We start from the raw sequence: 24,409 nt of genomic DNA on the forward strand, positions 1-24,409 counted from the left end.
ATGGCCGAGACCATATGCTCGAACTTATAAAAGTCCGATCTGACTGAATGGAGATCTCCGTACAGAGCGGAAAGGGAAGATCCCCCATTTCTGCAATGTAGTGCGATCTCAGAGTTGGTATATTTAAGTAAGGGGGTATGGGGGGTGCAGGGGGCTATGCCCCCCCGCTATAGATGTTTAATTTTATGTTTTTTTGTTTTTTGTAGGTTTATGTCAGTTTTCGAACTTTTACAAGTTCGAACATATGGTCTCGGCCATATGTGGTTTGAACTTGTAAAAGTTTGATGGATTGAAGTAGATATATATATATATATATATATATATATATATATATATATATATATATATATATATATATATATATATTTGGAACATTTTCATATATATTTGGAACATTTTCAAGACATACACAAGTTTTCAGACCAGAGAACTGTCCCATTAGCACTAGTATAATGAAGTGTCTGAATATGAAAAGGCATAAACATTACTTACAAAAATTCAAACAAATGCAAGTTTTCAGAACAAACAGCTGCAGCATTATTTCAGCTGTAATGTATTATCTGACTGTGTACTAATACATGGAGAGGAACTAAGGATAATCGATCAAACATTAATTAATATCTCTAAAGCAAGTGCAGTGGTATTCTTTAACCTGATAGTTTTTAAACTTCTTTCTTGAACCCATTAAGGTAGTCAGGGCTGTAATTGCCTTGTCGTCCATGAGGCACCATGAGTACCCTAAAAATGGCCAAATTACAACCTGGTTCAGCATTGCTATAGCACAAGACCCAACCTTAACAACATTTAGAGTGGTGCTTAATTGCTAATCAACCCTTACGTGTTGTTAGGGTCTAGTCTACACTAAAGCACACAGTGCTGAGCAGTAAACAGCAGTAGCAGGTAGAAATATTTTTTCACCTCTCATTCATACCTGCTGTCTACTAAATTACACAGGGCATTTTGAATTAAACAGCTTCCCGTGCATGGGGAATATGAAATGACATCAACATCACCCCCACTGCTTTACCAGCACAAAACATTTTTTTTAGATTATGTCTGACTAATTTGTAGTAAAAAGAGAAGATAAATGTCCATGCATTGCAAAGAATTATGATTAGATCTCCGATTATAACTACATACTATGTGTTCCCAACATAGATGCTGAGGTTCTCCAATTTCTTGACAATCATTTCCTGAACACAGAGTAAGTAAGGTACAGTCGGTGACCCAATCATAATTCTATATATTTAACCTGTTCCAAGATACAAGAGCATGCTTATGACAGGCATTTTCACATATGACTACAGTAGTTAAGTTAGTATGAGAAAGGAGTTGGAAGTCAGAATGAAAGAGTTTATTAGGTCAGATTAATGGGACAGTATCTGCCAGTGAACTCTTTGAAGGTTTGAGTATTAAGTACATATTTTATAGTGTATTAAAAGGAATCAAAGTTCTGCAGGGGTCAGAGGCATGAGACAGGGGAATATCTGTCAGTCTTGACAGTCTCTTGGGTGGTGCTAACATCATAATAGAGGATTCAAAGTGATTGTTAGTTGGCTATCATATAGAAGATTCCAGATTAATGAGAAATCATACTATAATGATGAGGTTACTTGTTTCATATGTGGTGTTACTGTATTGTTCAAAAACATTAATGCCAAATGTTTGTCATGTAAACCTGACATTACTTAATACATTTTCATTCTTAAATAAAAAATAATGAGGTTGCTTGTTGTGGTGAATTATGAGTATACATGAAGAAAATATCACCTATGCATAAGCTTATGCTGAGGTGAGGAATGTTCCAAGGGAGGGAGACTATTAATACAGGGCAAAAAAGACAATGAGGATAAGATTGAGTCCTATGGACCATCATTTTAATGTAACCTGTGCCTGAGAGTAATGTAAGAAGAGTCGGAGGCACTAACACTGGGCTCTGTGAATCACCATTTGCAGTATAATCTGCACCTATGAGGCCGTTATAAATGGAGATAGCAAACGATCTCTTATTAAGTAGTACCTAAACTATGACATTACTTCATGTCAGGAACCATGACTAGTAATAAGTAGTAGATGTGCATCAGTCGCACTTTTCAAAGCTCTTTGAACACTCGTCCCATTTCATTTTGAATAAAATATTATATCGCTAACTTTTGTTGCATTTTTCCAAACTATGAGGCTTCTTACTCATTCTCAACTAAAACTATCCCCTGCATCTATAAGAGTGTCAGAGTTTAGAATCTCAAATTTTAGCATCTAAGCACCTGGATTTATTTTCCTTTGTGAACCCTTACAACTGCACTCAGTCCATCCAGAGGTGTTGTTACACGAAAAGACTTCACTAGGAATTTCTATTGTTTAATGGAGAAAAGCACAGAGCCATAACAAGGGTGGGGCAAAGGGGGCAACTGCCTTTGGCATGTTAAGGTTCAAACATATTAATCATGAAATGAAATAACTTTAATCTCTGCAAAGTTTAACCATTTATTAGATCACACGTGTGGGAGACAGAACCAAAGTCAGTAAAGGATCCCTGAACAAGTCCATCCAGATGTTTTTATAGGATAATACAAGTGAAAATAGCAAGTGTTATCTATCAGTCCACTGCCAGCATCCAATAAAAAGTTGTTTACTACTACAAGCTGTAAATATAGTTATTCATCAGAACACTACTAAATATCTAAAATGAAATATGTCAGTGTGCTAGAAATAAGTTATTTAAGACATCCTTTTCCCAACTCAGCATTACTAATATTACAATGGTGAAATTTTCTCATGAGAAACTAGAAGCAATGCAGTCTTAAGCAGGCTGATACATTTTAATCTGTTCACATGTTCTGGCTATCTAGCAGTTTCAGCAAAATTTATAAACATGTACAGACCATAATATGTCATATACAGTTTCACTTCCTGCTTAACTTCAGTATGAAGTTTAACCCTTTACAATTTGTATTTGATGTTTAGAAAGCATTATACTTTGTAGCGTTGTCACCTCACAGTAAGGCGCTGTCCGGTTCGATTCTCAGCTAGAGCATCTTCTGCGTGGAGACATGCGTGAATGGGCATACCTTCGTTGAAGGTTGTGCATCAGGGCTGGCAACTCGGCACTTAAAAATCAACTGCCAATCATTAGTGGACCGGAGTTCCGCTGTGGCGACCCCTAACCAGGAAAAGCCGAAAGACACAACAACAACTTATATATTAATTTTTGTATAATTTCTCATACTTGTGTTACATTTTAAACAGTAACTTATTATTTTGACATTTATTAGTATATTTTATCATTCATACTATTTTAAACTTTTTAGTGTTTAAATTATGTAATATTGTTTTAGATTTAGATGCAATTAGTTTAGTTATTAAAGCTTTGCATAAGAATTTGAACAAAAATACAAGTATAATGAGAATAGCTAAAAGCATAAGAAATTTTAACAAGTTTTTTTTTTTTATTTTGAAAACAAGTTGGTGAACTATGCCCATTGTGAACTATTTGTTTTTTGATATTTGATAGTTTAGTAATTTTTTGGATAATTTTTAGATGGTTACGTACGGCATGCTTATTATTAAGAATAAATGCACAGCATTTTTTGTGGATGAGTGCACAGATACCCCCTTTAGCTGCAAGCATGAAATTAAGTGCCATTTTATTTTGTAACACAACAGCACACATAGCACACATTTTTACATTAATTAAACTAATGGCCTCAAAAGTGGCATTACTTAATACTTTTAGTAACTTAGACAATTTTTTTAATTTTAGATTGATTTGACAGTCCCATATTTTTATATTTTTGCTTTAGAAATTATGTTATTACCAAGGTCTATGTGAGAAAGTCCTTTTATTGCTGTTTGCTTTAAATTATGATGGTAGATTTAAGAAACATTAATTTTTTTAACTGGATTTTTTACATTTTGTGTTTTTTATGTATTACGAATTTTACCTTTAGGCAAGGCATTAACATGTTGTATGGCTGGAAGAACGTTACTAATGTAACAAGTCCCTGATTAATTTGCTGGCAGCCAGGTATAACTTAAGTTGGCACAAATAAAATAATAGTCTTTAAACATAGCCATGCCTTTTACTGCAGGTTTACTGCACATTCTTTTAATAACATTATATTTGCTATGTCTAACTTTTATAGTTTTATTTTTACCAAGGCAAGTATAACCTTTGACAACTACTGAAAGTTTAAATGCAGCAATTTTACTAAATATGGTAACATTTTGTCAAGAAGGTTTTTTGTTTCTATATAGCACAATTTTTGAAAATACTACCCTTTTTTTAGTTTTTGGTAGCAGGGACTGGAAACAGGGGAATACAATTTTATAAGAAGTAGGAATATGTACACATACCTAACAACTGCTAACATTTAACGTCTTTGCATACATATTTATTACAGCTTTGAAAGTGTTAACATTGGGGCACCGGTGTTTTGTTTTTTACTTGTTTTTTAATACTCATTTTAGAAGTTGAACAGTACTTACAGTATTACCAGAGGTTATAAATGCAGGAGCACACAATGAATAATAAATGTTATTATTTTAGTAACAATTAGGTGAATCTGAAGTTGGAATTGGTTTAAAATGAGTCTGTTTTGTGATTAATAACTTGCTCTTGGTTTTTGAACAGGATTTACAAGAAAGGTTGTGACATGACTTTTATGAGCAGCACCTGGCTGTTTGAATTAGGGAAAATGTTTTTTTTTACTTTTTTTTTTGTCTGGTATGGGAAGAAACAGGTTTGTTGTTTGACAAGTCAGCAGCTAGTGGGTTGCAGGGAATGTGTTTTTTTTTTTTTGGTAGGGCAGGTCTGATATTGAAAGCATGAATTTAGGTAGTAGATTTTTTGAGGCGAATTGCTATAGAGGTGGTAAGCAAGACCTGAAAAGGTTTTATTTATTTTGCCTGGAGGGTATGTCATTTGGAAAATGGTGTGACATACAAAATTACTAGGAGAAATGTGGTATATGGCTTTTGGATTATGCTGAAGTTGTGCTGAAGATACATGGAAATGATAAGACTACAAAACAGAAAGAAGATGTGCATAAAAACAAGTAATTTTAATGCTACTTTATTGCATTTACAAAACAAAATAAATAAATAATAAAAAAAAAACACTTTACAATGATTAGGCAATGTTAAAGCCAAAGGATCTAAAGGTTGTGATTTAAGTTTAGTAAACGCTTGTTTATGGCATGGTTGCCATGGGAGGGGTTTATGTGTGTTTTTTTAATAAGTTTAACTATTTTAGCATAGTTAGACATATTTTTTTACAGTATTTTGCTAAACTAAGAAATGCTTTAAGTTGTTTTAAAGTAGTAGGATATGGAACAGATTGTATGGCAGTAATATGAGAGGGTAAAATGTGACGTGCATTTTTAGAAATGAAATGTTTTAAATATGTGGCTGCCAAAGTTGATTTTTTTTAATTGACTTTAAAGGTTAAGTTAGCTAAGATGGAAAGTAGAAAAATAGTCTCTATTTGACAAGCAGTCAAAGAATTAGAAGCTAAAAGTAAATCATTTACATATTGTATAGGAATAGACCCACAGGGAAATTGTATTTTATTTAACTTTTTTTTTTTTTTTTTTGAAAATAAAGTAAGAGACTTTATATAACCCTGTGATAAGCATGTACAAGTATATTGTTGTCTTTTATAGGTGAAAGCAAACAAGTACTGGCTGTCCGGATGAATAGGAATGGAGAAGAAAACTGAGGAAATATTCATAACCGAAAAGGTGGTGGCAGAAGGTGGTATATTTCTAAGAATTATAGCAGGGTTAGGGACAAGAGGGAAGGAAGGTATAACTACTGCATTTATAGCTTTAAGCTTTTGAACAAATTTATAAGTGTTTTTACTTGTGTTTTTATTGATTAAATAGGTGTATTACAAGGACTGTTAGTAAGAACAATGATACTTTGTTCTAATAATACAGAAATAACTGGTTTAATTTTTGACTTAGCTAGCTGCAGCAGAAAGAGGATATTGAGCTGTTATGAGCAAAGATGCCTGAGAATTTAGGATAATTTGTGCAGATAATGCATTCTGAATAAATCTTACTTTATTGTCATGTGTGGTCTATAAATGGAAAGGAACAAAGTTTAGCAATTTTTGCATTAGTAGGTTGTATAGGATCAAGCCAAGGAAAAAACAGAAAAAAAAACAGTTTTTTATTTAAGGCGTCTGCAACAGTATGCATTTGCAACACTAGGGATGTTAGAAGTGCTTATTACAGTTTTAAGATTTTTTTAATGTAGGATTTTTGTAACTGCTTATGGGCTTTTAAAATGTTGGCATATTTAGCTGGATTTGTTTTTGTTGAAGGAAAGGGGTCTAAAATAGTTTGGAAATTTACTGCTGACCATTGATGAACCACATTAATAGTGGTGGGTGCAGCGTTATTTTTACTACGTGCAGTATTTGTAACTTGCAGTAATCGGTGCAAATGCGTTGTTTGTGAGCTGTCTTCCTCTTTAGAGGATGAAGCCTTGTCAGTTTTGTCAGGGTTGAATTTGTTTGGTCTAAAATAACTGTTTTTATTCATAATAATGGGAAATTGCTTAATACGTAAGTCAGATAAAAACAGAAAGGCTGCAAACACAGCTATGAAACAAATAATGTTTAATAAATATTACGCACTTTCCCATTCCTCCTGGATGCTTCCTTAGACTTTAACACTTAAGTAGAACAGGCCCAATATATAAAACTTTTAAAATCACGAACCATATAGGATGCAACTTTCAAATACAAAGTATCCATTCACAGATCTCTTACAGTAATATATGTCTAGCTTACTCCATCATTAAAAACATTGTCAGATTAGTGCCATTTTATTTTATTTTATTTATTTTATTTATTTTACATTTGTTGACCGGGCTAGTCTAGCTGGAGATATTTCCATTTTCAGTAGCAGCCCGGGGAGAAAAGCTCCACAGAAGTAAGATACATGCAGAAAAAACATCATACAAAAATAATAATAATAATAATGATAATATAGTTAGTAAAAAACAAAAATAAGCAAACCCTTCAATGTAAAGTACTACTACTTGTGTTAATTACTATAACATACAGTTACAGTCCAGATACCATTATACAAGTTGACACATACTTATCAGATGATGTAAACAAGGATTGGAGGTAAGGAAAGTAGAGTAAAAAGAAAATAAGGGTCAAAAGGAAGGGATAGATTGTGGATAAGAGAGCAAGTTAAGGTAGATAACAGGTAGAGAAGCAGAGGGGGTAGAAAAGAAAGCCAAGTAGAGAAAAGAGAAAGGAGTAAGAGCGATAGTTTTAAATTTAGGTAGTACTAGTGGAAAGTTAATCAGGTTTACTACAGGAACAAAGCCAGTGATTTTGGAAATGCAGTTTAATATTTTGTTTGAAAAGAGGCAATGATGTAATATTTGTTATATTAGAAGGTAACAAATTCCATTTTTTCCCTACATGCATCGTCTCATCGTCACTTTTGCAGACTATCTCATATACATATTTAAAAATAACAAAAACAAAATCACCTACCTCCTTATGTAGGTGAAAATTAAGCAACCTAGACTGTTAAACAAGTACAATACTTAGATAAAGCTAAACATCTCATACTTTAACAGTGCGGTGCACTTCCTAAGAAAAGCCTCTAGATGGTAATATAATACACTAAATGGGTTTGCTTCATTCATTTTTTTTTTCCAATAAATTTTTATTCAGTTTATAAAACAGACATTTAGGAGTTTTGTACATGTAAGTAGAATTGAATAGGAATATTGCAACTCATAACTAAAAGACAATCATTCAGGAGAGTTTACATATAACAATAATAATAAAACATTACTAAATATATACACTATATACAAGTAAGGTATCCTGAACAGATAAAGAGAAAGGAAAAAAAAAAAAAAAAAAAAAAACACTGTAAGAAAAATACCATCATGAAACAATACTCAATGTGATGACATTAACTATTGATAATATTTAACACTTTTTCTAATACCAAATTCTTTAATGCCTTTTTATTTGGACTTCTAACTATGTTCCCTTGTGCATCAATATATGAATAAGCCATTTTTTGAAAGGTTATCCAATTTAGTTTGGTGCGATCAAGCCAATTTTGTGTAATGTAAAGTTTTAATAAAGAGCAAATAAAAATGATAACATGAGTGTCTAATTTTGATAGATGAGTTAAAGGAATATGAAGAATGGCAAATTCCCAGGACAACGTAGATTTATGGTATCCCATTCCTTGTAGTCTGACTTTCAGAGAAGTCCATAATCTATGAGAAAAATGACAATACCACAGAATATGAAGTAGATCAGCTTGGGGATGATAGCAACAAGAGCATGATGAAGATTTGTTTGGATTGAATTTATTTAATTTATAAGGGGTATAATAGGCATCATTATAAATCATTAATTGCGTATATAATAGTTTTTTGAAAGGGATAAATTCCTTTGTATGTCTGATAGCCAAAAGTTTTTGAGACTCAGAAATCTTAGAATTATAATTCAGCCATGTATTAGATAAAAGACAATTGTTTTCTATCGTTAAGCACTTTATCAACTTGTAGGAATTTGAGAGCATTTTATCTGATGAAGATATCATTTTGATAATTGTGTTGAGATTATTCATTTGAAGTTCTGTTGGGTCTATACATAAAAACTTACTTTTGATTATTTGTCTTAATTGACGAAGAATAGGTGAATAGTTCCAATTAACTTTCAGTGACCCACGCCAAACAGGTAAAGGAAGGTCAAGATGCTTCAAGATGTCTCCAATTTTTAGATTTTTTATAAGAGGATATTTTGTTAAGTCAAAAGGTTTATTATCAATCATTATATTTGGGTTTAGATGAATTGGTTGTATATAATGAGAGATCTTATCTAAATTGCACATTTTTAGTAAAGATTGAAAGGCATTGATTTTTTGCTTAATAAAGACGGATACATTTTTGGTGCAAATGTTGTCCAAAGAGATAAAGGGAAGAGCTTCTGGATTTATATTTTTTGAAATGATGTATTTATACCATATTTCTATCCATAAAGAGTGATTTATATGAGTAATATTTTTGAAATTAGATATGGTGAAGAGTTTGTTGGATGAAACTATCAGATAATAGAGATACAAGTTAGGAAGACCCAGACCCCCTTTGTCCTTAGAAACTGATAGTCTGGAATATGAAATTCTGACAGATTTGGGGAACCATAAAAATTTAGCCAATGCCTTGTTTACATAGTCAAAGAAAGATTTCGGAATTATCTGATCGGATGACATAAATTGATAAAGGAATTTAGGCAAAATATTCATTTTAATTATCGCAGCTTTTGATAAAAGCGAAAGATTTAGAAGCTTCCATCTGTTTATATCAGATAACATCAAATTCCAAATTTTATATATATTATTTTGAGAAGATGATTTATTATTGTGCTCTAAGTTAATACCTAAATATTTTATATTATAGGTAAACTGGAACTGATGGTCCAAAAACAGACATGTATTATGTACCAAATGATTTAAAGGAAATATATAGGTTTTGGAAGAGTTTAAAAGATAATTCAAAACTGAAGAGAAGTAATTAATAGAGTTAGTTATTTTTCTATAGTCAGAAATAGGAGTTTGAAAGTAAATTATTAGGTCATCAGCAAAGGCTGAGAAATAAATTTTGGTATTAAGTATTCTAGGGACATTGTGAAAAGTATTTTGAATAATATATAACAATAAAGGTTCTAAATAAATATTAAAGAGAAAAGGAGATAGTGGACATCCTTGTCTTGTTCCTCTAGTAATCTTTATAGGAGATGAAAAATGACCATTAATGTAGAGTCTAGTATACATGTCTTTGTATAATATTTTAATGAAGTTTAAGAAAAATGAAGGAATATTAAAACAAGACATGGTCTGAAAAAGAAAATTCCAAGAGACTCTGTCAAAAGCATTTGATGCATCCATGATCAGTGCATATAATGGGTTTGCGTCTTTTTTAATAAGGTGAATGATAGACTCTGAGGACAATGTGTTGTCCCAAGCATGTCTGCGAGACATGAAACCAGATTGATCTTTAGAGATAATTGAGGGTAAAATTTTTTTCAATCTATTAGCTAAGATAGATGATAGAATCTTAATATCTATATTTATTAAAGAAATAGGTCTATAGTTAGCTGGGTCAGATTTTTCTTTATTACTTTTCAAAATTAAGATAGTTTTAGAAGTATTCCAATGAATATCTGAGATGTCATTGAGTCTTATATAGTTATACACCTTGAAAAGAAAGGGAAGAATTACCATTTTAAAGGTTTTGAAGAATTCCGGAGTGAATCTGTCCGGGCCAGGAGATTTAGCTGATTTAAGATTGTCAATTGAATCTGAGATTTCTTGTAAGGATATAGGCGCTGAAAGTAAACTTTGTTGGCTATCATTTAGTTTAGGAAACTGCAGAGAATCTAAGAAGGTTTCTATATTATTCTCATTACCAGCATTAGGAGAATTTGAATATAGATCAATAAAAAGAGTAGTAAAGAGTTGGATAATTTCTTCATCTGTGTTATATAATCCATTGTTATAAGACAAAGATGATATTTTTGGTCTATTAACATTAATTTTAATAATTCTGGCTAGTAGTTTAGAGGGAACCTGAGCCCATTCTGAGTATGAAGCCAGTAAATTTTGTTCAGCTAAAGATAGATTATGTTGATGAAGCAAAATTAAATCTTTTTGATCTTCAAGAATTTGTTTTTCTATAGAATAATCATATTTTGTTCTAAGTTGTTTTTCCAGGGATAGAATTCTAGATTTTAAAAACTCCTCTTTCTTAGAGTAAAGTTTTTTAAAATAGGCCACTTTACTGATAAATAAACCTCTTAATCTCGTTTTACAAGCTGCCCATTGTATGTCATAAGGGATATCTGATGATTCCAAATTGGCCTCCATTTCATGTAAAATTTCAGAACATTGTTTACAAATTTCTTCATTTTGTAGTAAATTGTTATTTAAAGACCATTTGTTCATATTGCATTTATTTTTAGTATTATTATTTATGTTTAGATTTAGCAAAATTCTTGAGTGATCAGAAAAGAATCTAGGTTCAATATTAAAATCTAAAATATATTTTGAGATAGAATCAGAAATTAGAAAAAAATCCAATCTGGACCATGAATGGTAACATTTAGAGTAGTATGTATAAATATCACTTCTATTTGGGATTTTAACAGTATGTATTGGGTCCATTAAACTATAGTCTTCCATCAAATCATTAAGAGCCATAGTTGATTGATAGTTGTCGGAGACAGCAGAGCGAGAATGATCAATTTCTGGGTTTATTACTGCATTCCAATCTCCACCTATTATAATATAATGGTCTTTATATGATGTGAGAATTTTATGAATCTTTAAAATAAACAAATGTTGTGAATTACATGGGCCATATATGTTTAAAACTAAAAGAGGTTTATCAAGACCATGAATGGAAGTAGTAAATAAACACCATCTACCCTCATTATCAAATTTCTCATCTATAATGTTCCCCAAAAATTTTTGCTTAATAATTATTGCTACTCCTCTGGAATTCGATGAGTCCCCTGAAGCTACAATCTTCCTAATCCATTTTTTGTTACTCTCTTTATTCCAATCAAGATGAGGAATATGGGATTCCTGAATAAAACAAATATTGGCTTGTGACTTGAAAATCAAATGGAACAGTAATGACTTTTTTGCTTTGTCTTGAATACCTCTAACGTTCCAGGAATCTAGTATTAAGTCAAATGGCATATTCTAAGCTTACCATTATTATTGATACTGCCCAGAAACCATAGACTAGAGTCCAAACCACAATTAAATCAGTACATTTGGAAAAGTTAAAAAAAAACAGATTTTAAATGAACAGTATTTAAAAATGACATCACATTAATAAAAATCTCCTGTAAAAGAAAAATAATATCAAAAGTATTATGAGATTTATTTATATCCTTTATCCTAACCCTAGTGCCTACCCACCAAACACCCAATGATAAAGGAAGATGAAATGTAAATAAATTAAATGGTGAAATTTTAGATCGTAAAAGTATGAAATTTGTATAGAGAATACTCAATATTAACCTAACAAAAATTAAAATCAGTAATACATTACTAAACCTATTTACAATACAAACTAAATTCAAGATGTCCAACATATTCAATCCCTACTTAATATAATTAACTACAAGCTCCTATTTTTAGGTGAAAAACTATATAGTGATAAATGAATTTCCTCAAGTATTTAACATACCAGTATAACAAATATTTATGAAAAGAATCAAACATATTTAAAATAACATATGTTACTATTAAAAGACTAATATAATCACATTACTGTATATATTAATAATCCTATGAGAAACTATCAGCAAATATATCATATACAAGCTGGTATCTTAATTATATATAAAAAGATAACTATAAATAGAGTAAAACAAAACAAGATTACACAATTACCTATAATCATATAATTAATTACAATGACTTTGTCAGTAGTCATTATGGAAAATAGCTAATACAAGAAATGTTTGAAATTAGAGTATAGTCATTTAAAATTACTTCTAATATGGCAAGTATATTCTCTATGAGACCTAGATTTTATAATTCAAACCCATATAAATGAAAATTAACTGCCAAAACTGCTGGTATTAGTAACATCTCTCAGTATTCAACTGTATAATGTATGTAGTTTGTCGCCATCTAGTGATAAAATATGGATGCAAATAAAAACTACTGAATAATACCTATTCTCTTGAAAACTATTGCAAATTTATACATTTTGAAAGATTTGTTTTAAAATATTAGTGACATTAAATCTACTGTATATAAGGTTAAACTGCCCTTTTAAAATATAAGAAAGTAATATGGCAACAGAATATTAAATATATCATACACGAAATACATTCTCTTCTGTGTATCTTTTGTTAAGCTAAAACAGAATAAGCAAGATCTAAGACATTCAATCAGGTTACTCATAACATGTGTATTATAGCCAACAAGCTTAGATTCAATCCTATCTAAACTTTTCAACTGAGTTTAATAGTTTCTTAGGCATAACTTAAATGCACATTCTCCCCATAATATATTTATTAAAATACATCCAATTACTAAACAAACAAGCAAGCAGTGAAGTAAAAATGTATTATTTAACACTACTATAACTTTAAAATGTGTATGCTTGTTAATCCACTCTTGCGTGGTTGTAATCAATAGGACTAACCTGTCTTAATGGTTGAACATATGTCCGCATTTAACACTGAGTATCTTTACTCAGATTAGTGGCTTAAAAAGGGAAATGTGGATAATCATTGTAAAAGAAATGGGAATAACCTCCGCTGAAGTAAAAAATGCACATCGCATATTTATAATACTTCTATCAGTGTGGAAATAGAAATAAAAGACTTTTTCACCGCTTACTGATTATTTATGATACACACCACTACATATGTGGCGCTATCAGCTGTCCGCAGTGAATGATGATGTCACCCACGTCTTCCGAGCGTTCCTAGAAGGTGCGTGCTGCAATACAGATGCAGCTGATGCTTCAGGAGAAGATTTTTCTCTTCAGGAGGTCTCGAGATGCGCAAAATCCTCCCTCCATCAACCACACAACTGCAAGGGGAACTTTTAAACACAAACTAAAAAGAAACTAATGTATTTTCTTCATGAATAATGAAAAAATAGCTATATGACAGTTTTAATAAAAAAAAAAAAAACATGACCACATTTCACATGTCTGCAAAACATATGCATCTAAGGTATATTAATCCTTGTTAATCACAAGTAAAAATATATCTCCATTCCATTTAACATATTAGGAAAAAAGGAAAAATAAAGTTAGATAATAACAGACATATGTGTTCTAAAACATGAAACATGACTGTAATATATCACATTTAAAATTCATTCAGAGTAACATATTATGACACATTGTCTGGTAGCTTTTTAAATGTTTTAACAAAAATGTCTTTAGCCTCTTTTGGATCAGAACACACAAATCTTTTTTCATTGACTATAAAAGACAAAGTATTTGGATAAGACATACGAAATCTTATCCCTCTTTTTATCAAGTCAGCACAATAAGGTGCAAGTTTTTGTCTGTTTAATTTTATTTGAGAAGGAAGATCTTGGGAAAATGACAGTTTGTGAGATTTCCATATAAATTGTTTTTTACTTTTAGCTGTCTCCAGGATTTGGAAAGTGTCTTGAAAGTTTAGTAATTTAGTATAGATAATCCTTGGTGAAGAAGAATCTTGTCTGGAATGTAAAGCTCTATGTGCTCTCTCTACAATTATAGGCTTAGAGGATGTTTCACAGTTTAACAGTGTTTCAAAAATGTCTTTAGTCACAGATAATAAATTTTTATTGTCATAAGATTCTGGCAAGCCACGGATAATGATATTATTTCTTCGACTTCTGGCTTCCAAATCCAGCAGCTTAGTTTGTATATCAGAAATAATCTTATCTTTAGATTTAAGAACAGTTTCCAATGTATCAGTTTTTATCTCTAGAGCTGTATTTCTATTTTCTATCAAATCCATTCTGTCATTTATTTGTTTTAAAGTTTTACTAAAATCTGCAAACTGTTCTGAAAAGTTTTGGATGGCACTTTGGATAGGCTTTAATGCTACTTTTAATTCCTCTAAGTGAAAGTTTGAGTCAATTAAGTCTTTATTACTTACTTTGGAAGTTTCAGTAGATTGTTTGGATGTCCTTAATCTTTTTGAACTGGAGTCTTTTTCAGGAGAGAGCATTGAAGAAAATTTGGCCTTTGTAGGTTGAGTCCCCATGGAGTCAGATTTTGTAGCCATGACCAGGAATGAAGTGCACTTGACAGGATGTCAGGATCCAGAAATAGCCTGAAGCAGCAGGTGGCCCAACAGTTGTAATATCAGAGTTGTTCTGAGGTAAAATAAGTCCCAGGATAAGAAATTCCAAGCCAAAAATAATCCAAATACGTAGAAAAAGATTTAAAAATTTTTTTTTTTGAAAAAACTGAGGAAAAAGTTTGATATAAAGTTATAAAAATCACTAAAGGTTAAATAGCTGTGAGGAGCTCAGAGAGTAGGGACCAATCTAGTCGGCAGCCATCTTGGAATCTGGGTTTGCTTCATTCATAACTTGACCTACTCTGCAGGGTCCATTCATAAGTTTCCTCACCATAAAATCTGATCACTAAGATCCTATAAGCAGAGAGGCTATTTTTGTATGAGACTCCCTAACTAAAGCATATATACTCACATAACACCAAAAAAATTACCTACATTCTTAAGAACATTAGCCTACTGCTAAAATAAAAATTAATTTTCATATGTAAAAACAAAATCAGATCTTTTAACCAGATTAATACAGGCAAAAGGTAACCCTCTGTTGTTATAGGATCATAGGAAGTTACTAGGCTATTGCCCCAAGCCTAGCCAAGAATTTAGCCCATGTTCCAACAAGCCAGCACCTGATGCCCCTGTCTAGCAAGGACACGGGTGGAATCCCCGGGGTGTATTTTCTGTTCCCCATCCAGTTATCCAGGTCGTGCTTAAACAGGGTTAATGAGGTACACTGCTTGACAAAGAGAGGGAGTCTATTCCACAGAAGGGGGAAGTCTCTGGGACACAAATCTGTCCTGCCAACAAGTCCTATTGATGTCACAGACCAGGTTGAGGTTGTGCGTTCTGGTTACTCGAGTGGAGCTTGACTTGCGGATATGCAGCAGTCCCATCAAGGTGGGGTCTGAGATTGTTTTGTATGCCAGACAGAGGTCCCCTCTGAGGAGTCTGTAGATACTAAGTAGAGGGACAGGGCTTTTAGCCTGTCTGTGTAGGGTAGATGTTTGAGGCCATGGATTCTCCTGATGAGGAACCTCTTTGTTCTCTCCAGCTGCTGCATGTGCTTTGTGAGGTACATGCCGAAAGGGACGTTGTACTTAATAATGGGCCTTATAAGGAAAGAATACAGGGATGTTATATAATGATCCTTATGATGTGAACAGTACTGAAGATGTGACTTATGATGCAGAGGCAACCAGAAGGATAAATACAGATTTAGAAAGTAACCTAATGAAATTTATAAAGATACTGTGGCAGAAAAAAAATCTTGAGGCATGCCTATATTTAAAAGTTGTGCCAAGTAGACTTCTCATCCTAAAAATGCCTATTTATAGAATTATGTTTCCTGAGTTGTTAGTGACGTGGCAGAGACTTACTCTTGAGACAAGCTTACATGAAGCTGTTAACAGAACATTTTAAACCAGTAGAAGCCAAACTAGCTGTCGATATCAAATGTCCACAGCAACAATTATTGGATCAGCTTCTGAGAGAAGTATATACTGAAGCAAAAGAAGAGGTGGTGTCAGACATTTCAGCCTCTAAATATAAATTACAGTTGCAGAAAAAGGCTTTTGATAGGAAGCGCACTGCACCGTTAAAGTATGATATGTGAGCTTTATTTAACTATTTCAATAGTTTACCAATCTAGTTTGTTTAATTTTCACCTACATAGGAGGTAGGTGATTTTTCTTTAATATGTATATGAGATAGTTTGCAATAATGATGATGAGATAGTACATGACTGCGGTGGTGGTTCTGCGGTAGTGTTGTCGCCTCACAATAAGACATTGTCCCATTCGATTCTCAGCTAGAGCGTCTTCTGTCTGGAGACATGCGTAAATGGGCGTACCTTTGTTGAAGGTTGGGTGTAAGGGCTGGCAACTCGGCGCATAAAAATCTACTTCCAATCATTAGCAGACCAGAGTTCCATTGTGGCGACCCCTAACTGGGAAAAGCAGAAAGACACAACAAAAACAACATGATGAGATAATACATGGTACTAATTTGACAATGTTTCTTTATAGATGGTGTAAGCTAGATATATGAGGTATTGTAAGAGATCAGTGAATGGATACTTTGTATTTGAAAGTTGTATTCTGTATGGTTCGTGATTGTAAAAGTTTTATATGTGGCCAGTTCTATTTTCAGGGTCTACGTATTAGTTTCCCCTCAAGTGTTTGGCAGTGCTCTGTACAGACTCAGGCAACTTGAGTGACATTTTTCCTGTAAAAGGAATATGTAAGGAAACAGCTCCAGTACTTAGTAATAATAACCATCCCTCCTGGCATGTCTAAAGGTCAGTTCCCTGTAGTTTTTCCTATTAAGCTGGTGAACTTGGGCATTCTCAGGCAGTGTAACAACTGCCTCATGTACACAGACAACCCTCTCGTCTTACCTCCCAACACTCAGACTTGTGAGAGATGCACTTATATATCCAAACTGGAATCCATGCACTCTCAAGCCAAGACCGGAATAGCTGGTCATGAGGAGAAGGTCAACACCTGCTCCACACCACAAACAGCCACCATCACAGCTCTCACATAAAAACACAAACCACACACCCACCTTGTGGAGGCTTTCAATAGAAATCTACCCAAGCAGCAGAGATCTCCACAGTGTGCCCCTCGACCTAATCCCCCAAGGTAAAATAGCTTGCCCAATACGCTAATCATAGGTGAGTCGATAGTGAGGCACACTGATGTCCCACTCACTAGGTTGAATAAGGAGACGGTAACACTCAGCTGTCTATCAGGTGCCAGAATCCTACACATAACACACTCACTCAGGTCACTCCACAACAAGTACAAGTACGACTCTGTCACTGTCCATGTGGGTGTATATGACCTGAGATGCACCTCCCTGGACTAAATAAAAAGAGTCATGGAGGAGCTCTCGGGTTATGTGGCCCAGGCAGGTATGACCCTAGCCCTGAGCAGCATCCTACCGTCACCCAGAATGATACCACAGCATAAGCAGAAAATGACTGACTTCAACAATTGGCTAAGTTTCTGGTGTCATTCTAAGGGGATCCAGTATCTGTCTGCTTGGGATGACATGACTGGCAACCTCAAAGCTTTGCCAGAGATTGTCTGCATCTGTCACCCCTGGGTTTCCGGATACTGGCTAAGGCTCTTGCCATCCCTATAGTGCCTTTTTAGGTGATGTTCCAAAGATCAAATTACCACCATAACAGCTATAAATAAATGCAATCTGAGGGTCATGCTGCTCAATGCTAGAAGTCTAAATCTCAAGATGCACTTGCTCGAAGCATTCCTCAAAATGGAGAATAGTGACATTTGTGCTGTAACGGAGACCTGATTTAAAGCACCAGCAGAAAACACCCTTACGCTACCAGGCTGTAACTCATTCCACACCTTTTGGCTCCAGAACATGGACCAAAGCTCCAAAGGTGGTGGTGTCTCCATATTCATAAAGGATGTGCACACCTCCAGACTAGTAGCCCACCATAATGCATCTGTGATACTTCAGGTACAACTAACATTGACTAAGACGGTGATTCAGGTCCTAGCCTTCTATAGATTTCCAACCATGTCCCAAGACTTTCACTTCACATTCCTAAGCACCCTGGAAACTATTAGAGTCCAACCATACTAGATGACTTCAACTACCCCTCCATTAACTGGGAAAACTACTCATGCACCAATACATTGGCCCAACACTTCCTGGAATTCAACATTTTCAATGCCCTGGACCAGCTCATTTTTACCCCCACTAGAGAAAGCAACATCCTTGACCAGGATATTACTAACATGGGCAACAGTTGCCCTACACCAATAGTCAGTTTCTCCCTGGTTAGATTCGACCACAAACTAATCACCATGGAAATCTACATCTCACCCATACCCCCCGCAAAGGTAACTACCATGAAAAACATCTCCAAATCTGACTTTGGGCTCCTAAAAACAGAGGTGGCTCACTCCATGGCACCCATGACAGTGGAAAATAGATGGATAATTGCTGAATCATACACCAATGCACTGTATAAACACGTACATAAAAACATGGAACTAGCCATACCCAACAGAACCAAGACCCTCTCCTCCAAAAAAAGGAAGCCAGTCTGGTGGCCCCCTGCTATTAATAAACTCTACAACAGAAGGAAGAAACTGTTGTAGAAAAAGGTGAAGTCCCAAGACTAGAAAAACTCCCTTATTAGCCTCAAAAAGTTGAGATCCCTCATCAAAACCTCTAAAGCCAGCTATGAAGGCAGAATTGGGACAGACACTAAAAACAACCACAAAGCCTTCTGTAGTTATATCAAGAATCTCCATGGCAATACCCAGGTTTGCTCTGAGTTATTACACAATGGTACCTCCTATACTGAGCCAACAGATATTGCCAACATTCTGGACCAATCACAATACCAGAAGAATGCTAGGCACCCAGCATTAGTGCAGCACAGGTTAAAGCTGCATTGTCCAAGGCCAAGAATTCAGCTTCCATGGGACCTGACAATATCCCTGGCTGTGTTCTACATAAACTACTAAGTGAACTGGCACCACATCTGTGTGCCCTGTTCAATCACAGCTTCACCTCAGGCTTTGTCCCTATCAAATGGCACAATGCTACAGTCATCCCTCTACATATAGGGGGAGTGACTGCAGACCCTGGGAATTATTGCCCCATTAGAGGGGTGGTTTCTGGCCCATAAATTGTAGTTTTATTGGTCGTTTGGGCAGTTTTTCCATCTCTTTCAACTTTCTGGTTTAAATGCCTGCATTTGAGCTTGCTTCCCACCTTCCCTGTAACTAGTTTAGTCCAGATACAGATTTGCTATATCCAGGACTGTATGTAAGCTTCTGAGCCCTCAAGCCTTTCTGTGTTGGAGGGAAGCCTTCTAGCTTATCAGTGGGAGTGGTAAGCACTAGGTAACCTATCTACCACAAGAGGAGTTGTTTGTAGCCCCAAAATTGTAGTTTATTGGCCGTTTGGGCAGTTTTTCCATCTCTTTCAATTTTCTGGTTTAAAAGCCCATGTTTGCACTTGTTTCCCACCTTTCCTGTAACTAGTCTCATCCAGCTACAGTTTTGCTGTATCCAGGACTGTTTGTAAGCTTCTGAGATATGCCAAAGTCTGCTCTTCATTTTTTCCCTTAGATCTGCTAGTTATCTCCTCTCCTGCACTTTTACTAGCTTATTAGTCTAGCACTTTACCAGACTTCTTGTAGCAATTATTGTAGCACACAAAAGTGCTACCAGCACTAAACTTTCTACAAGGAAACAGCTCCAGTACTTTATTAATGCCCACCCCTCCAGGCATATCTAAATGTCAGTTCCTTGTGCTTTCTCCTATTAATCTGGTGAACTTGGGCATCCTGAGGTAATGTAGCAACTGGCTCATGTACACTGACAACCCCCTGCTCTTACCTCCCAACACTCAGACTTGCGAGAGATGCATTTGTATATCCAAATTGGAAGCCACGCACTCTCCAGCCAAGACCCGAATAGCTGGTCAAGAGGAGAAGGTCAACACTTGCACCACACCACATGGAACACATAGCCCTCTAAAACACACACTAGCACTGCCTTCACATAAAAACACAAACCACACACCCACCTTCGTGGAGGCTCTCAATAAAAATCTACCAAACAGAAGAGACCTCCAAGGCAGAAATGCACTCGACCACAAGACAACACTAATCATGAGACACATAATTCTCCTAAACAGTGTGCCACTCAACCAAAGCCAGTAAGGCAAAACAACATGCCCAACACACTAGTCATAGGTGACTCGATAGTGAGGCACACTGATGTCCCACTCACTAGGTTGAATAAGGAGAAAGTAGCAGTCAGCTGCATGTCAGGTGCCAGGATCTGCCACATAACACACGCACTCAGGTTCCTCAAAAACAGGTACAAATATGACTCTGTCATACATGTGGGTGAGAATGACCTGATAAGTACTTCCCTGGACTACATGAAAAAAGACATGGAGGCTCTCTCGGGTTATGTAGCCCAGGTGGGTATGACCCTAGCCCTGAGCAGCATCCTACCATCACCCAGACTGATACCACAGTACAAGCAGAAAATGATTGATGTCAACAATTTTCTAAGTTTCTGGTGTCATTTTAAGGGGATCCAGTATCTGTCTGCTTGGGATGACATGACTGACAGACCTTGATGCTTTTCCAGAGATGGCCTGCATCTGTCACCCCTGGGCTTCCAGATACTGACCAAGGCTCTTGCCACCCCTATAGTGCCTTTTTTAGGTGGTGTTCCAAAGACCAAATTACCACCATAACAGCTCCAAACTAATGCAATCTGAGCTGCTCATTGCTAGAAGTCTAAATTACAAAATGCACTCGCTTGAAGTACTTCTTAAAACGGAGAACATCGAGATTTGTGCTGTAACAGAAACCTGGTTTAAAGCATCAGAAAGCACCCCTGCATTACCAGGCTATAACTCATTCCACACCTTTCTGCCCCAGAACTTGGACCGAACCTCCAAAGGTTTGGTGTTTCCATATTCATAAAGGATGTGCACACCTCCAGACTGATAGTCCAGCATAACGCATAAGAGATACTTCAGGTGCAGCTAACATTGGGTAAGACAGCAATTCAGGCCATAGCCTGCTATAGGTCCCCAACCATGTCCCAAGACTCACACTCCACATTCCTAAGGACCCTGGAGAATATTAGGGTCCAACCTAACACTCTCATACTGGGCGACTTCAACTACCCCTCCATTAACTGGGAAAACTACTCATGTATCAATACACTTACCCAACGTTTCCTGGAATTCATTAATTCCAATGCCCTGGACCAGCTCAGTCTTACCCCCACTAGAGGCAGCAACATCTTTGACCTGGTCATTACTAACATGGGCGACCATTGCTCTACACCAAAAGTCACTTCCTCCCTAGTTAGATCCAACCACAAACTAATCACCTTTGAAATCCACATCCCTCTCACCCCACCCCCCTGCAAAGGTAACCACCAGGAAAAACTTCTCCAAAGCTAACTTTGGGCTCCTAAAAGCAGAGGTGGCTAACTTCAGGGCACCCATGCAAATAGTTGGATGACCACCGAATCATACACCAAATGCACTGTATGATCACACACACAAATGCATGGATCTCGCCATACCCAATAGAACCAAGATGCTCTCCTCCAAAATAAAAGCCAATCTGGTGGTCCCCTGCCATAAACAAACTAAAGGAGGAAACTGATGCAGAATAAGGTGAAGTCCCAAGACTGGAAAAACTCCCTTATCAGCCTCGTCAAAAAGTGGAGATCCTTTATCAAGTCCTCTAAAGCTAGCTATGAAAACAGAATTGCGGCAAATAGTAAAGACAACCACAAGGCCTTCTATAGTTCTGTAAAGAATCTCCACGGCAATACCCAGATTTGCTCTGAGCTACTGCACAATGGTACCTCCTATACTGAGCCAACAGATATTGCCAATATACTGGCCGACAGATTCAGTGCCAACTTTACCCCCCCAAAGGACCAATCATAATGCCAGTAGATTGCTAGACACCCAGTATTACTGCTGCACAGGTTAAAACAGCACTGTCCAAGGCCAAGAATACAGCTTCTATGGGACCTGACAATATCCCTGGCTGTATTCTACATGAACTACAGAGTAAACTGGAACCTCACCTGTGTGCCCTGTTCAGTCACAGCCTCACCTCAGGCTTTGTCCCTACCAAATGGCGCACTGCTACAGTCATCCCTCTCCACAAAGGAGGAACAACTACAGACCCTGGGAACTATCCCCCCATTAGCCTGACGAGTCTGATATGCAAAGCTATGGAACGCATCATCATGGACCTAATAAACAATGATATAGGGAGTCTCCAAACTCTGGATCCCACACACTTTGGTTTTGTGAAGGGTAGATCATGCCTGCCCAACTTGGTCAACTTCTTTGAGTCAGTCACCAGAGTTGTGGATGAAGGCAAGGTGGTTCATACAACCTACCTTGATCTAGCCAAGACCTTTGATACCATTCCCCACTCATGAATCATAGAAAAACTCACTAAGCTAGGCATCAACCCATATTTCACTAGGTGGGTTGCAAACTGGCTCACAGATAGAACCCACAGTGTGAAAGTAGCTGATTCTAAGTCAGACTGCCGACCAGTCACGAGTGGAGTCCCACAGGGTTCGGTCCTGGGTCTTCTCCTGTCTGGTATCTATTTCTCTGAAGTCCAAGCCAACATGAGGGGACTCTGGCTGACAAAGTTCGCAGGTGATTGCAAGTTGGGAGCTATTATTAACTCCCCAATAATTGTTGTTGACATCCTACAGTAAGGCCTCACTGAGATCAGCAACTGGTGTTAGAACCATGGCCTTAAGCTCAATACCAAAAAATGCTTCATCATCTCCTTTGAGAAAAACCCAGTTCCCATGAATTATCACATCGATGGTAGTCCACTGAACAAAGTAGATGTTAGAAAAAAGATCTGGGAACAAAGACTGACAGCAACCTCTCTTTTGACCACCACATTGCCACTGTGGTCAGAATGTCCTTCTATGTGGCACATCTCATTACCAACGGGTTTACATCCAGGAAGAAAGAGGTTATTGTCTCCCTCTACTCTTCCCTCATTAGGTCAATCATCGAGTACAATGCCCCATTTGGAATGTACCTCACTAAACACCTGCAACAACTGGAGAGACTACAAAAGTACCTCCAAAAGAGAAACCAAGGCATTAAACACTTGTCCTATATGGACAGACTCAAAAAACTCCAATTATTCTCTGTCTCATATCGCTTACTTAGAGGCAATCTCTGCTTGACTTACAAAGCCATTTCTGACCCAGCTCTGTTAGAAATGCTACATCTAAAGAAATCACAATCCCTCCACACCACACGCTCCAGAGACCTCAACCTCATTACCACAATCAACAGAACATGCTGGAGGGACAGGTTCATAACCCAGAGACTGCCCATGCTCTGGAACAGACTTCCCATACATGTCAAGCAGAGCACCTCACTGGCCCTCTTCAAGAGAAATCTTGATGAGTGGATGGTAAATAAAAAGTTCACCTCTGGGATCACTCCAGTAGCTCTACTTGATAGAGGCACGGGGAACTAATGTCGGGTGGCACGATGCCAGGGCACTTCTATGGGCGAGGCTTGTAAAGGCTCCAGGGCCATTAGCCTAGTACACACCTATGAACCAGTTTACCTAAGTGTTTATTAAAAGTCTGAGGCAGCGTCCAAGTTGGGCGTGGAAGCACTTACTATTTTTTATGTTATTTCTTTTTTGCAGCCTTTCTGTTTTTATCTGACTTACATAACTGTTTGATATAGGAAGGTGCTTAATTTACTGGGATAGACTATTTTGTTCTTAGAATTGCTTAATCCATTTATGAAATTTTATTTTTTGTTGTTTTGGAAATGAAGATGATACCCCCTTTTTGTGTCATTTGATGAAGCCCATATACATTTGGGGAACTTTTGAATGGGTACAATGGGGTATAGAAGAATTGTCTGGGGCAGTGGAAGGGGTGGATGTCTGGGGCTGAGATGGTCTAGAGGTGGTGAACAACTAAGAATTTGCCTTGACTGATAAGGCAGTGAAGTAGGATGATGGAGGGGCAGTTGGTAAGATTTTGC

The 24,409-nt window shown here is 36.1% G+C and overlaps 1 protein-coding gene across 3 annotated transcripts in view; it reads left to right on the forward strand.

Moving 5' to 3' along the window:
- LOC122812364 (beta-1,3-galactosyltransferase 2-like) overlaps positions 1–24,409 on the forward strand; it is a 320,010-nt gene that overhangs the window by 8,667 nt on the left and 286,934 nt on the right. Inside the window, exon 2 of one of the 3 annotated variants that reach the window (XM_044084797.1) lies at positions 5,661–5,751. The exons of the other annotated variants lie outside the window; for them this stretch is intronic. The gene's annotated coding sequence lies outside the window, so the exon portion shown is untranslated. The remainder of the gene's footprint in view (positions 1–5,660; positions 5,752–24,409) is intronic. 3 annotated transcript variants of the gene reach the window in all.

The sequence above is a fragment of the Protopterus annectens genome, chromosome 9.part0 (assembly GCF_019279795.1).
Source record: "Protopterus annectens isolate FY-2018-M chromosome 9.part0, PAN1.0, whole genome shotgun sequence".
In the NCBI taxonomy this organism is placed as follows: Eukaryota; Metazoa; Chordata; order Ceratodontiformes; family Protopteridae; genus Protopterus; species Protopterus annectens.